Below are 16,246 nucleotides of genomic sequence, written 5' to 3' on the forward strand. Positions count from 1 at the left end.
TCGATAAGTAATATGAAATGAGTCATTGAACTGGCTGCTTCTTTTATACTTGTATGGATTTTTAGTATAACCTTTACTTTTTTCCATTATAAACCCACTTCCCCGTAGGAGTTGGATTAATCAATCAGCTTGCTTGGCACTCAAGTCCACATGACATGTTATTAAGATTTGGGAGGTGTGTGTGTTGGATAGTCTGCAAGCTTCTGTGACCTACACCCTTCTTTGAATAGACCGCAGAGACATTTACATCTATCTCTGGAAAAAAAGGTGGAAGGATTATGACATTGTTTACTGCTGCAGATCTTCCTAGAAGAGATGTTTGGGTGGATGGTTCGGTACACATAGTGTCTCACTCTGCAACCATTCTTTAAACCATGATTGCAAACTTCCCTTAACCTTAAACAAGTAGTTTTAGGTGCCTAAGCTTAACCAACCTTCAACCATAGGTGGCAGATTAGACATCACTCATATGGGTTGTTTTGTAAGGTAATGACAATGTTGATATTGGACAGACAGACACAAAAACTGTACTTAAATAGACAACCTAAGAAATAATGACTAATTCAACTATAACTATAACTTCCTCTGATTCTTCATCTTCGTCTTCCTTTTCTTCCTGGGCGCTTGCACCACTCCACCTATCCTTTAGTTATTTGACACTGCAGGAGACGCCAGGCATTCAGGGCATTCTTTGTCCCTGGAGAAAGGAGGAGGGAGACAGGGGGTGAGGCAATGAGGGGGTGGGGTGCAGGAGCGGAGACAATGCAAGAGGTTCCACTTCGTTCGGCTTCAACAAGAGCCCCCCCCCAACACTTTCCACACACACACACAAACACACACACATACACACAACGCACACACTCCTCGACCACCTCCCATCTCACGGAAGGGGCGGAGTTGAGGGCAGTGAGGCAGTGAGGAGTTAGAGGAAGGGGAGAAAAAAGAAAGAAATTGCACCCCACCACCATCACCACCACCTCCACCTCCACCATCCACCCCCTTTCAGTGTTTCATGGGATGCCAGCATGTCCTGAGCCCCCTTTTTTCCCACAAGGAGTGAAGAAGAAAAACACTCCTCTTCATAGACCCCACCTCCCTTCACTGTGTTTCAATGACTGAATTTGACTTTGGCATCAGGAGCCATTTGAATGGACTTGTGATTTATTGTTATCCTCACCTGCCCTGCTCCATGTTTGTTTGTTTGTTTTTATTGATGGGTGCTAAGGCATGGAGTCTGCATCCTGTTAGGCCTGTATGGTACTGGTACTGTGTCATCTCCTTCATTTGTGCTTTACAATAAAAACAGAACACATTTAAAATGCAAAAACAAACCGAAAGCCATAAAATCTAAGCACATTAAACTAAAATGCCATAAAATATAAGATCACTGAAAAGCAATTTTAAACAAGTGGGTTTTTAACAGTGATTTAAGAGAGGAGATAGAGTTGGCGGCCCTGATCTACTCCGGCAGGTCGTTCCAAAGTCTAGGAGCCCTGACCGCAAAGGATCTATCCACTTTATGTATCAATCTGGACTTTGAAACAACAAGAAGTGACGCATCCTATGATCTGAGGGAGCAGGAAGGGACATAAAGCAATAAGAGATGTGATAGATAGCTTGGGGCAAGGCCTCTTAGAGCTTTGTAAGTAATCAATAAAGTCTTAAAATCTATTCTAAAAGCAACAGGTAGCCAGTGGAGGGAAGCCAGGATCAGTGAAATGTGATCATGTTTCCTAGACTGAGTTAAAATCCTGGCAGTAGAGTTTAAGATGAGCTGGGGGTGGGCGAGGGATTTTTTGCTGATGCCAGAAAGCACAGAATTACAATAGTCCAGTCGACTGGTTATGAAAGCGTGAATGAGAGTTTAACAGATTTTGGCAAAAAGAAATGGTCTAATCCTTAAAATGTTTCTGAGATGATAAAAACAGGTTTGAACCATTGAATTAACATGTTTATCCAGGGTGAGGTTTTGATCAAAAATGACACGGTCATAGCATGCATAAGGTTTCTGCAATGCTGAGTTATTGAATCAGACAGTGAACCAAGACTTTTTGAAATTTGACTTTTTGCACTATAGACTTTTTGCACTATCTTGATCTATGATTAATATCTCTGTCTTATTAGTGTTTAGCTGCAGGAAATTTTGTGACACCCACGTGTGGATGTCATTCAGACAGTTTAGCAGGTTGACATTGTTGTGATAGTTGTTTTCAGGGTCACTTTAGATAGATGTGAGTATCGTCTGCATTAAAGTGGAAACTGATATTATGTCTGTGTATGAGGTAACCTAGAGGGAGCATGTAAATTGGAAAAGAGGGATGGACTTAACACCCAGTGTTGGGGCACCCTGCAGTGAAAAGCCATTGTAGCCATTATTATACCAATACAGAAACATCTGTCCTTTAGGTAGGACCTGAACCATTTCAGAGCAGTGCCACTGATACCAACCCAGTTTTCAAGATGGTCCAAGTAAATATCATGGTCAATGGTACCAAATGCTGCGCTTAGGTCCAGGAGAACAAGAATGGATTTATGGCCAGCATCAGCTGACAGCAATAAGACATTATTATTATTTGAGAAGAGCAGTTTCAGTAGTTTTTTTTTTTTTAAAAGCAAGCAGCTACAATCTTTTCTAAAACCTTAGCTAAAAATGGGAGCTTAGAAATAGGCCTAAAATTGTTAAATACAACAGATCAAGAGACATTTCTTTGAAAGCGTGGTTGAACAAGAAGTTTTAAGAAATTCAGGAACAGAACCTGTCAACAGAGAACGGGGGTGAACTGTACTAAAATCGCCCTTTAGAAATTTTACAGGAAGAACATCTAAAGGACAAGTTGAGGTTTTCATTTTCATTCTCGTCATCATATCAGTCAGTGAAGATAGAGAAATTGGATTGAATGAGCAGGAAAAACTGCACAGGGCTTCTCTACAGTACTCGAAGAATCGGGGAAATATGCAGCCTCTAAAAACTGAGACTTTTTGGGTAAAGAAGGAAAGAAATTTGTCACATTTCTCAGGGCTGTCATCTAGTATGTGGCCTGAGGGAGGATCAATGACACTGCTCACAATGCTGAACAACATTCTTAGGTTGGGATTTATTACTCGAAAGGGGAAGTAGCAGTCATAATTTACTGTTCCAGGTACTTTAACTTTTCACCATTGTACCACAAATAGCAACAGCTGTGCAGTACCTTCACAAAGGAAAGTCCCAGTAATGACATGGTGGCCATCTTGGCTGTTTACACCGGCTCTCAGTACTGAGGTAATGCAATTTGTCTCTATATATTAAACTGGGCAGACTTGGAGGCAGATGCCCACTCTTATTACATTGAAAGCAGAGCAGAAACCAATAAGTTGTTGAGAAAAGGACAGGAAAATGAAGGAGTCAGCTACAGCTAGTGCTCCAAAATGACAAAAAGCCCAAGAAGAATGTAAAAATAATCCAGCATAAAATAATTCCATCCCAAATGGTCTTTTAAAGACATGTTACAGACGGCAATCATGAATGTAAGCGACGTCAGCCAACCTCAGCCTCAACTGGGAGATCCAGCGTTACTTTGCGGCGTAAAAATTACAGCTGTGGCCGGAAACGGGGAGTTACTTTTTTATCTGACCTGAATATTAACATTCTTCCGGAGCTGCTGGGTAAAACCCTAAGCCTGTGTTTAAGAAATATCACTGCTGTCACGGAAAACCCATATATCTGCAAAATGTGTTTTTTTCAGGAATGAAGAAAAGAATGCTTATTATTGTATTTTCCAAATGAGATTGTATTTACACAATGAGATTTTCTCCAGGTAACGCAGACACCTCAGTTGTTTACTGTTCTCAACATATACAAAACCATGTCAGTCTTCAATCCAAGGGAAAATGAAAAGAAGGTTTTACTACTATATTTTTTACCTGATGATATTGATGTTTGCAAGATTGAAAGGACTGATTTATTCTTCTGCACACAAGCTCTCCTGTTGACCTTTGTTGACCAAATTCACCTGTTGTGGCTTGGATGATATGTATGAAATTCCCTGTTGCTGTGGAAATCTTTTAAAGCCTCGAGAGCAACTGCACATGTTTCTCAAATGAGAGAAGTATTTTCTAGTCTCCCACAGACTTGAATGTATTGTTTAATTACTTAAAGGTTGACTATTCAGTTGGTAAAAACACTTATTGGCTGTTGTTCGAACAGTAAAAAGAGGAGATGAAAACCACTTTCATGCTTGTGTCTTAAATGTGCAGCTGGAGCCTGGAAGCAATTAGCCTAGCTTAGCATGAAGACTAGAAGCAGGGAGAAAATTAGCCTAGCTCCCACTCTGTTCAAAGTTCAAATATGCACCTACCAACACCTCTAAAACTCACTAATTTATAACTTTTTCATTTTTTTGATCTATATGCAGACAGAAATGTAAAAACTACAATTCACAGTTTAAGCCAGAGTTACGTTGCCTGGCAACGTCACTGTTAAGACAAGTCCTGGAAGTCTGTCTGTTGTTCGTCAAGTATAGGTCGCATATATAGTATGTAAAACTTCTAAAACATTGTTTTCTTTACATCTCTGTTTGTGCACAGAATGAACAAACAGATGTTTTGTTAAGCGGATTTTTTAACTTGAGCCAGACTAGCTGTTTCTGCTGCTTTCAGTCTTTATGCTAAGCTAAGCTAACTGCTGCCCGGCTCCAGCTCCTTACTTAACACACAGACATGAGCGTGAAATTGATCTTCTCACCTCAGTTTCGGAAAGAAAGTGAATTTGTGTATTTCCCAAAATGCTGAACTATTTCTTCAAGGGAAAGTCTGATGATCGAGGCTTCTCACAGATGAGGAAATGTAATTTGGCAGACGTATGCATTTCTGATTAATATTTGTTTGTTCATGGAGAGAAATATCAGCCCAATTTTTGGCAAGCATTGGCTATTGGAGTTCCTCCTTTTCTATCATTATGATTGGTGAATCCATAAAGCAATAAAAAAATATTAGGGTTATGAAATGTATTCTACATTACTTCATTACTGTATGATGGATCCTGAGGAGGAAGCAACATGAACAAATATTAGGCTATTTGGCTTCATTTTGCTCTCCTACACCAGAACTCTACACTCTGCTGCTGCAATGCAGTGACGTTTCATCAGACAGAGTTCAAAGAGCATGATGTGTTCTGTATGTTTTACTCATTTATCAATAGTTTAAGATTAGATTTCAGTCATCTGTATGTTGGAAGCTTTCACCTACAAAGACAAAGTACAGTAAATGCAGAGACTAAGTAGAACGACTTCAACAGTACTTTTGGAGCTAAGGACTGTTAGTCCTTTGTTAAGAAATCTAACCTTTTAAAATGCAAATGCAAAAAACTTAATATGTTTTGGCCTCATATCAAAGTTGTGTAGCTTAATCTGCAAAACAACAAAATGCGGTTCCGTATGCGATGGTTGGTCAAGATGTGGAAGAGTTTTCATTTCAGAACAGGCTGGACAGGCTATCCAAACTTTAGTTAAACATGTTTTTCATTTGGTTGTATCATCTTTCTATTTAAAGATGTGTGTATGAATGCATATGTGTGTTTGTGTGTGTGTAAGAGGCTCAGAGGGAGAGAGAGGGAGTCAGTCCCAGAGGCCTGTAGATAATAATAATGTTACAGGAGGAGGATTGTGGTCTGCATTCTGGAACAGTTTATTAGGGGGAAGTCTGCAATTACATATTTTCTGGGTAAACATTAACTAGCTCTGTATCGCTGGCCTTCAGAACAACAGCAGCTTGGACTGTAACATGCTTAGGCCTAGAGTGTAAACTTGTACTGTATGCTTCACTTTTATGGGACAGTGTACCGCAGGGGCTGAGCACAACAGTGTGCTTTATTTAAGCAAACTATTAATCTAATGCTGGTAGTTTCCAGTGGAGGATGTTTTGACAGTATGGTGTTTAATCTCTGAAAAGCTCTGAAAAGTGCTCCTTGGATTAAAGCACGCCACCTATTAAAATCTTGCCAGAAATACTGTACTCCTCCTACTTGCTTCTGACTCTGGAATTATTTTCCCCGATGTAAATGAGCATTTAAAGGATTTATTTTAATGATGTTACTCAAGATAGAAACACAGGAGTCTCCCGGATAGTTTACGATGGTATACTTTTATGTTATGGCCTATCTGGTGGTCACATTTTTTCCATCAGTTTGGTATGGCGAATGTTTCTAAATATTACTGGCTGTTGCTATGAAGATGTGAGCTACAGGTGTGAATCACAGCTAGCAAAGCTTTGTTGTTGCAACTGGGAACCAAACACTGCGCCATAGTTGACCCAGAATCTAAAAGTGAACTGGATTAAACCGATCAATGTATTATTGAGATAGATAAGCGTGATTTATTAGAATTTGGGATTTACTTTTGTAGCTCTGGCTGTCTGTTGACTTACAGTGAAGTACTGTAGGTCAGTTTATAGTTTGTTTAAAGGGGACATATCATGTTTTTTGTGATTTTCTATTATTTTTAGACTGTTATGATGTCAGATGTCTATGCTATCTGAAACTTGAGGTTAACATATGTAAATGCTCCCTGCAAGTCAAAAGCCACAGCTTTAGCCTGCTCTGAACTCATTTCATTTCACTTCATTTGCAGTGTTACCTCTACTTCCTCCTCTTCATGATGGTGATTGTTCACGTAGGTCCACAAATGGCCGTCCGTTTCATAGCCTTTGTTGCTAAGATTGTTTAACGGGTTAATCGTGTACGTATGTATTTGAAAAGTTTCCATTTGGAGTAAAGAACGAGAAAAAGAATTGTAATCTGACTACTGCTTTTTGTTTACATAGCCTGCGACAGTCTGCTGAGAAGAAGCTTCTGGAAGCCGGCCAATCAGAACAGAGTGAGCTCATCAGTGGGGGACCTTAAAGAGACAGGAGCTAAAACAGCCTTTCAGACAGAGGCTGAACTGAAGGGCTGCATAAAGGGCCAGTATAAGATAAATAAGATGAATAATAAGAGTTTTTTGAACTGTAAATCATACAAAGATATTCCATTAGAGCCCCAAAATATACATAGAGACCTGGAAATGTGTATGATATGTCTCCTTTAATAATTTTAGGCCACCGTTCACCTTAGCTGTCTTTTCCAATACGTCTGAACGGGGCCTTGTTTATAACATTTATGGTTATACCCATGGGACTGCTTGTGTTTCTTGCCATATCTGATTTATTTTTAGTCACCATATTCCCAGATTTCAGCAATTACTTTGGTAAAAACAGTGTTATCATAACTGATCAAACCCAAGTTTTCCTTTAAGTCATTACAAGGTGTAATCTTGAGATTCAGCTCATTGCAACAAAATTTCTAGGTCAGGGATAGGATGTGTCTTAACTTAGTCTTATAGTTAGTCCTTATATTTTTGTTTGTCAAATAAATTGATGTTTTCTAACACAGTTGTTAATCTATTTTTACTGATGATTCAACCAGGAGAGTTTAATGTCCAATCAAGCCCTGATAGTGCCCTGACTGCTGGTCGCCTTATGTCGCCTATGGAGAAAATGAATAGGACTTAAACTTATTAAATGTTTCGACTTGGCTGCTATACACTTACATAAATACTAATAATAGTATGCTAATAATAATAACAATAATTCTAATGCAAATGCAAAATCTAAAATCATAATTCATGTCAGTGCTAATGTCATTGCTAAATATAGATATCAAAGCTTATACCACTTCAACTCACATCTCAGCATGTGTTTTTGGAAACAAAAACACAAACATACAGACACAATGTTCAACATGGTCAGTCTGTGTCTTCCAACCACATCCTGCTTCATCATCATCATCATCCACAGAGTAAAGGTTTAAAAAGAAGAAGAAGAGATAGAGAAGGAAGGGGAAGAGAAAGAAAGGCTAGTCATAATAGCTTACAAATGTTGCCTCTCTCTGTGTGTGTGCCCATCTGAGGGCAATTTCCAGACCGGGGCAGTTGTGATGGATCTTTGCCTTTCAGGTGTAATTATTTTAAGAGAGATTGAGCTGTTAAGCACTTGAAAAACATCACAGGGGCTCAGTGAGTGTTTATGCTTTCCATTCTGTCTCTAAGGTCCCAAACAGTCGTGGAAAGTAACTAAGTACATTTACTCAAGTACTGTACTTACAATTTTGAGGTATTTCTACTTTACTTGAGTATTTCCATTTTATGCTACTTTATACTTCCACTTCCCTACATTTCAGATGGAAATATTGTACTTTCTTACTTAATTACTTTTCAGATGAGGATTTGACACAATGGATAATATAACAAGCTTTTAAAATACAACATATTATAAAAGATGAAGCCAGTGGTTTTCAATGTTTTTGGCTTTTGACGTCTTACAAAAAGCAGTGTGTAGTCGGGGTCACATTTCACATGTCTATGAGTTGTTAACAGCTCCACCAAATAGTGATTTTTCCCTCTAAACTTCTCACATGGTTTCATTTCAATAAATGTTCAAATGATCCAATATTTCACCAAAAATCAAAGATTAGAGAAAAAGTCCAAAAACTTTCTTTCCTCTCCCATTAATCATCTCACGACCCCTCAGATTTATCTGGTGACCCTTTAGAGGGGTCTGACCCCTAGGTTGGGAACCACTGGACTAAACAAGCTAACGGTATATAAAGTAGTTGAAACTAGCTCCACCTCCAGCAGCTACAACAGTAACATGCTGCTCTAACACTGAGCTAGCTGTATTGGTACTTTTACTCGGGTAAAGGATCTAAATACTTCATCCACCACTGGTCCCAACAGGGGAATATAGTCCTTCAGCAGGTCTTACACCCACTGATGCATCACATTAATATACTATATGTGACCTGTTTATTACTCAAGTGCAGACTACAACCTGTGCATCTCAAGAAAATGCCGTCAGTAGATGTTGCCAAAACATTTAAAACAGATTGAGACATAAAAATACCCTTGAATTATCTTAAATTACAAAATAGGGCTGCAACAGAAGTGTGCCAAGTCCCTTCTTACTGACACAAAAATTTGACCCGATTTCATCCAAATGAAAAACAAGAAGCATGAATGAGTAACAACAGTGAGACTGTTGACTGTAGACTTTTATCCCATCACTTTTGCAGGACTGTTTTCAAAAGTGCAATTGAAATAAAGTTATTACTTTTTCTGAGTACTGAGGTCATTAACTTTCTTTTGAGACATTTGAACCCACCGAACATGCACATTTACCAAACGTACCTATAAATCTAATGTAATTTTAATTTAGAAGTAAAAAAAATGGAAAACCGACTTGGTACATGATGTAAAGCCTGGAGATCAAGTAGAGCAAAGTTCTTTTAGCTTCATTACGATGAGACATGATGATGAAATATAAGAAACTTTGCACACAGCAAAGAAAAACGTAGTTTATGTAACATTTTTGAAATTATGTTTATTTAAACATACACAATCAACCATGTATACATTTTTTTCTGATTGTTTTTAAATGGAGGCTATACTGTTAAAGACTTTGATGTAATCACTGGTTTCCATTCGTCATCATATGGTCTGCATTAATACACGTCAATATTACCTTAATGTTATGTAGTAAGGCAGTTTAAGTGCAGATTGACTTGAAAGGTCTGCATCTAATTCCCTCAAAACAATAATGCACCATTGACAAATATTAATGCAACTCTCTGTACTCTATAAAGCAGATATGTGCACGGTACATAACTCAAGCAAGTTTCAAGAGTCTGGCGGCATCATGCTGACCATGTAATTGCAATGTCCCCTGTTTGAGTCTGGCCAGGGACCTTTGTTGCATGTTATCCCTCTTCTCTCTTCCCTCATTTCCTGTCTGCTCTCTACTGTCCTCCTTCTAATAAAGGGAAAACAATCCCTCAAAAATACTTCAATTTGTTTCCAAGACTCTGGCAATAGATTTTCATACAGAAGTAAACAGAACGGTTAGTTGTGATGTTAAGTACATGTCATTTGTTGTAAATTTGTTAAAACTTGCAACTTGCAATTTGACTAGAATGTATGTTTCTGGGGAAAAGTACACAAAGCTGTGTGAAATGGCAGCAGCAGCATGTATTCAGGTAATTAAATAAGTGAGTATAAAGTATACAGAACTGTAAAAAGATACATGCATGCAACATATTTAACATTATTCAGTTTCAGAGTACAAATATACACTAAAAACACTGGTTACCATGATATTATTCATTCATCATCTGGTCCTTAGTTGTCTGAGGCCTCAGTTACACTAACAGCTCCCTCAGTTACCATGGAGCTGTTCTGCGCTCTTTTCAGCAATGGATCACCCTGGGCCTCAGGACAAGGTAAAGAAAAAAAAAACAAAACATGCTGCCGTTAGTGCCTGAGTTACTCTCAGTCCAGCTAACATATTAACCCCCTCCAGCCCCCAGAAAAGGTTTCATTTGACCGATCTTATCTCGCCAGTAAAGGAAATTGACTTTGATGACTTCCATAACTGAAAGAAAGTGTAGAATAAATGTCAGATTTTTTTTCTCTTTACCACCTCCCACGTCCGCCTCCACCATCCCTGCTGTCACCCTCCTCCCCTCCTCTCCTGTTCCTTGCCCTTTCCTCCTATTCTCCCTCTTTCTCTCTCTGTTCTCATTTCTAAGCCCCCCTATCTACATTTCACTCTTCCTCTTTAATATCTTTACCCTCAGGTAATCAATTTTATAGAGCAAATAGATGCATGATGACAGGCAAGTGAATTGGCAGGGAAGAGTGAGTCAAAAACATGTTATGAACAACAACCATGTCACTTCCCAAGCATGAAGAAATAAGGAACACATTGGGTGTCGTTGCCACAGGTTCAAACTAAATTGGACTATTTTTGATTTGATTGAGTTTTATTTGCACAGATAATTTAAGAACTACCTAAAATACTCAATACTTGCACATGGGAGGAAGCATACTTATCGGGGTTGTCAAAAACAAATCTGATCGCACAAACTGAAAACAGAAGAAACATTAAATACCAAAACTAAAAGTGAAACACAAAAGTGAAACAGAAACAAATTATATGTGACATAGTCATGTTAGTTCATAGTTAGTTCATTAAGGTCAATCACGTACGTTTTTTTTTTTTATAATTTATAGGCTTAAAAGCTTCAAAACACATAACTCGGCGATATGTTGACTTTACTGCTAAGATGCATCATCTCTTAAAAATGTACTGATAAAGAGAAAAGCAACTGAGTCAACAGTAGTTAAAGCTTTTTATTAGGTTGAAAATGTCGACACTTATTTATAGCTTCATCATCAGACCAATCAATGTCAGTCATTGATTGGTAGCATCATCAGTGTTGGACCACATGTTTGATGGGAAGAAAGTGATCTTGCATAATTTTTGAAACTACACAGCTTTCATATGTGTCTAGGAATGTCATCATTTACTTGAAATAGATATGTGTTTTTTTTTTAATTGTTGTGTAATATTGACTACCAAAAGAAATATTCATGCTTGCAGCCAAGAAGGTCAAAGGTCAAGTTCAGCCAGAGAACAGCAACTTTGGAGTTGTTATGGATTCAGAATGTTTTTAAAGGCACTTCAGTAGGGTTGCTGCTTGGTGTCACTGGGAATTGAACACAGGTTATTATACAAAAGATGATCCATACACCCATTCACTGTAGCTACATACAGCCCCAAACAGGCCAAAACATCTCAGTTATATCATATAAATATCTGACATTAGATGGAACGGCACCAACTGTACGATGATGGATTGGAAAGCTGCAAGAGCTTGTTTCCTTTAAAGATACAACCCAAACTTTTGTTTGTGTTGAGAGGTTTTGCCTCCAGGATGAGCTAAATTTAGATGTTTCAGTTTATCATCAAATCAGTTCTTTTTTGGGTGGGGTTTATGCGATAGGTCAGATATTTTCGTCTAACGCTGTCAATCATGTAAATTAGTCATTAAGTTTCAAATGCTTTCGTTTTATTGTAAAAACGTCCTAACAGTCAGTGCATTGTCCTGCTGTTTGTGTCAAACCCCACCCATCTGGCACTTGGGGAGGCTAAAACAAGCCGTATAAAAAGTTTTTGCAAATGCTTTCAGAAACAGGTCTGTGCAGTGCAGCACAAAAGAGCTTACTGACAAGTGCTTGGAAGCAACATCATATTTTGCACGTTTTCAAAAGCCAGTCAGTTGCTTTATTTCTCATTTCTAATATTTTCTATTACTTCTAATCATTTTCATGTTTCTCCGTTTTAATTTCATTGGAAAATGAAATGAAAAATTGATATTTTAGAAAGTTGTACAATGCAGAAAGACCTAAAGTGAGTCTAAATCCCTATAGACACATTACATGTAACTAAATATATATAAATATACAGTAAAAGAAGTTGTTTCTGTGTGTGTGTTTGTTTGTATGGACATCCATTGTGCGTTTGTTGTGCATATGCAGGTGTTTCAGTATAAAACATACCACAGGTTTTGCTCAGTTTGACAAAAACTATGTCTGGGCTTACAGAATAATGGTAATGTACATTATCTGTATTATTACGACTAGAGATGCAACCGATTTTAAAACTCATGCATGTCAGGTAGCTATCTCTTCAAAATGAATATACACAAACTGGAATGAAATCTTTAATATTTGCTCGCGTGCCCATACATCACAGCCTGGATGTGTGCACACACGTCTGTGTTTCTTTGTCCTTTGTAAGTGGACTTTTCTGCCTGTAGACTGGAAACATTGGAACACTGGAAAGAAAACCAAAGAATTTCTATTTGTCTACGTCCTTTGTCATGCTCTATTAGTGTTATTTCCAGCCACCTGAGCCCATCACACTCGATCAAGAGTCATCTATACACACAAGTCAAAATCATTCCATTAATAAGTCACCTCCGTGGTATTTAAGCGAAGCTTGGGATTTAAGACTTCCTCTTTGCTCGGTGGAATTCGCCCGGCCTTTCGGAGCTACCTTTGTGTGACTTATGTGCCTCCGGTGGATTAGGAGTACTCAAAAGCCATTTAAATCACAATCCTCTGCGTTCCAAAGCAATGCTGGAAGGACAATGTAGTGTAGTGAAAAAAAGGCCCAACAAGTACTAGGCTGATACTTATAAAGCAGCCATATTCCAAAGAAAGGCCCATGAATAAAAGTGCAAACCCCTCTATTAGGGGGATGTGCCTGAACTTGAGCTGAAAGGAATGTTTTGGATTCACAAGGATCCTGTGTGTGAGACTGTGTGTGTATGTGGTTGTATTTGACTATGAGGGTTAAGTGCATGGGTGTCTGATTTTGTGTGTGGGTGTGCATGAGTATGCTCTGAAGCTCTGTATGAATAGATGAATTGACCCCAGGTTAGCATGTTCCACGTATGTGCAGGAATTTAACACTTTGCAAAATTTAAACTTATGCAAAGCTGCAGACTGCTTCCGTGGTATGATCTGCCCTATGCTTATCTGTTATAGTCATGAAAGATGGTCTCTGTGTACAAAATGTCTGTGTTAAAAATTATGCTGTGCTATAGCTCTAGCCGTATCTGGTTTTATCATGAGAGACTGTTTGTGTGCCTCCTCACAAGACTGTGTTTGTGCGTTGCATGTGTGGTCAGAAAAAGCAAGGCCGTTTTCTTCTGAAAAATGCCGGGAAAGGGACATAAATCTCCCCGGCTCCCGGTGGGACGTCACGGAAAACGGAGACCTTAAAGGCAGGCAGGCTAGCAGCTCGGGGGAGGAACGCAAACATCAATCGTGGAATCCAACTAGAACGTGTTCTGGGTCCTGTCGGATGCTTAAAACCAGGCCAGGAAGTGTGTGTGCCTGAGCATGCTTGGCTTTTCTCTGTATGTGTGTGTCTTTGTGTGGATGTGTTGGTGGATTTGTATTTGTGTGGATGCACGCTGAGAGTTTCAGTGTGTGTGTGTGTGTAGACTCCTCTGAAAACGCCTTCCCAGGCTCCCCTTTTCTGGGGTGGAAACGGGGCAATAAATAGCAGGGTATCTCCTGGCGGCGGTCCAGCAACCGAGGCCCTGGCAAGGAAGTGACTCATTTCAGCGGAGAGAAAAGGAGGGGGGGATAAGAGGATTTTTGTGTCTCTTATTATCAGTCAGCCAAGGCAAACCACACTGGCAGGCCAAAGAGGGAAGAGAAGGAGGTGGGGAGGAAGTGGGAGGAGGAGGGGGGGACTTAGGGAAGGTGGTTGAGGAAGGAGGAGAAGGGGGGGAGGCGCTGCCAGTCTGATAGGGCCTCTGATGCTGGTATTTGGCTCTTTTTAGGAACTGACTCCTGACCTTCCAGTGCTCTGAGCCAAGGAGCATGCTGGGACAGTTTGTTTGCTAACACCTGAGCGATAATGATGCATGTTCTAGGTTTGTTTTGCCTAATGTGAAAGAAAAAATCTTTGGTTAAGGAAATCGTCTCTCTTTCTTTTAGATTCTAGTTTACATTTTCAACTGGAGGAGAAAAGCTCCATCTGAGCTCCCCCTGTTTTCCAAGCCAAAGCGTTTCACAGGGGTCCTACACGTTTCCGTTTCAAAAAATTCCATACTTTTCCAGACTCAAATTTCTAGACTTAGACTCAGACCATATTTGACATCTAAGTGCAAATAGCTAGATGTTTATTATGTAAATAAAATGTTGGCAGGTTCAGTACTTGTTGTGGTCGGTCTTGGTCTCACATTAGTTTGGGCCAAAAACGTGAGTCTGAGTGCAGGGGATGCCGTGACAAGACGACAGTGCTTTTGCTCTTGCATACGGCTTACAACTGCCGCCTCCACCATGTTGGAGATGTCGAACGATTTTACACAAAGTTTGCATCTAGCTGTCTTTTCCCATTTGGAATTCTTAGCCAACCAGGCTTTATATTTGGGATTGTCTAGCCAACCCTTGGAATACTTGCATTTACCCGTTGTGGCTGTTCAGTCCACATTACTATGCAAAAAGTTGGACGATGTTCCACTGTCAAACATCTGCCCAAAGAGGGAGTAAACTAACTGATGTTACCTATACTTGTATTATTTTCCCATAATATATTGAATAAATTATTTTATATTATTGTTCCCTCCATATTTTTTATTCTTTTTTATAAATAAGAACCAAAAATGAGTTGAAAAAAGTTAGATAATTCAATTTCCATGGCATCTGTGCAGACTCGTTTCCATGGATTCACCGTGTCCATGGAAACGATGATGAACGAAGCCATAAAGGTATGGTTTCCTTATGCAGGAAAGATAGTCCATTTACTGTTCTGATAACTACATCACTGCATAACTCATAAACGTTCAGCTTAATATTTGGTTATTTGTGATGCTGTGTTTATATGCAATTCAAAGATATTGCTGCATTTTCTTTCAAACTAATTTGCGAATGTCCAGATGTGGTGCAGTTATAAGGCACTTGGGGCAGAGCTGTTTTGCAGGCTGCGACGTACAGGTGTAGAGGCAACTCTGCGTAGAAGCGCCTGTTCAGTTGCACACCAGACTTCTTGCCTTGCATTCAACGACATCAAGCTCGCTCTGGCCGGCACTCTCTCTCACACAGTGGTAAACATTTTGGCTACACTGGCTACCTGCTCCAAACGCTATGGCAAACACTCTGCTTGTATGTTTATCCTAGAAAACAGAATATGGGCAATAGTCTGGAAACGCAAATATTTTCTATACTCTCTTTTCTTTTTTCTATACTTGACCTGGAAATTACTAAAATCAAATTCCATACTTTTCCATACTGCATTGGAACCCTGGTTTCAGAGACTATAGCTAAGTAAAACACTTGAGTAGACAGGCAATGCTTTTTTATGTGTTTGTGAGCATGCATGCATGTGTACGGTTGGCAAGACTGGGCTGGAACTAAATTCAGCCAAACATTTCTAAATTTACTAGTGTGTTTACATTTCTACTTTTTCTTTCTTTTCTTTTCTTTTTTTTTTTCTTACAACTCAGGACTTATTTTTCATAGTTTTGGCAATGGTAACATTTTACTCACCGTCTCCATTGGTTGGATCTGGGGGCGCAAAAATACATCGCCACACACACATCGAGTCCAACAGATGATGGAACACAAGCGATTAGATGATAACACAGTATTTTGGAAAAGAAAATGGGGAAACTAATTGGTCCAGAGATAAGGCATTACGCTTTCCAAGAACTTTGTTTGGTCAGGCTGGCAACATTAAGCAAGCTGAATGCCATCAGTGATTATAACCAACATTTTGAGGACAGTTCCCTTTTAGTTCCACCTCCAAATAAGCGATTTTGTATTTTTGTCCAACCTGTGTGATTGTATGAGACAACAACAACACTGAATTTTCATTTAAA

At 39.2% G+C, this 16,246-nt stretch overlaps 1 long non-coding RNA gene across 2 annotated transcripts; it reads right to left on the bottom strand.

Moving 5' to 3' along the window:
* Nucleotides 1–9,434: 9,434 nt before the first annotated feature.
* LOC122990654 lies at nt 9,435–16,149 on the bottom strand. 2 transcript variants are annotated; one of them, XR_006405432.1, is made up of 3 exons: nt 15,915–16,149; nt 10,156–10,268; nt 9,435–9,819 (listed from the first exon to the last, which is right to left on the bottom strand). It is a non-coding gene; the product is annotated as an uncharacterized LOC122990654 (long non-coding RNA). The 2 variants fall into 2 exon arrangements; XR_006405431.1 differs by having other exon boundaries at nt 9,435–9,871.
* Nucleotides 16,150–16,246: the final 97 nt, after the last annotated feature.

The sequence above is a fragment of the Thunnus albacares genome, chromosome 10, assembly GCF_914725855.1.
Source record: "Thunnus albacares chromosome 10, fThuAlb1.1, whole genome shotgun sequence".
Classification (NCBI taxonomy): Eukaryota; Metazoa; Chordata; class Actinopteri; order Scombriformes; family Scombridae; genus Thunnus; species Thunnus albacares.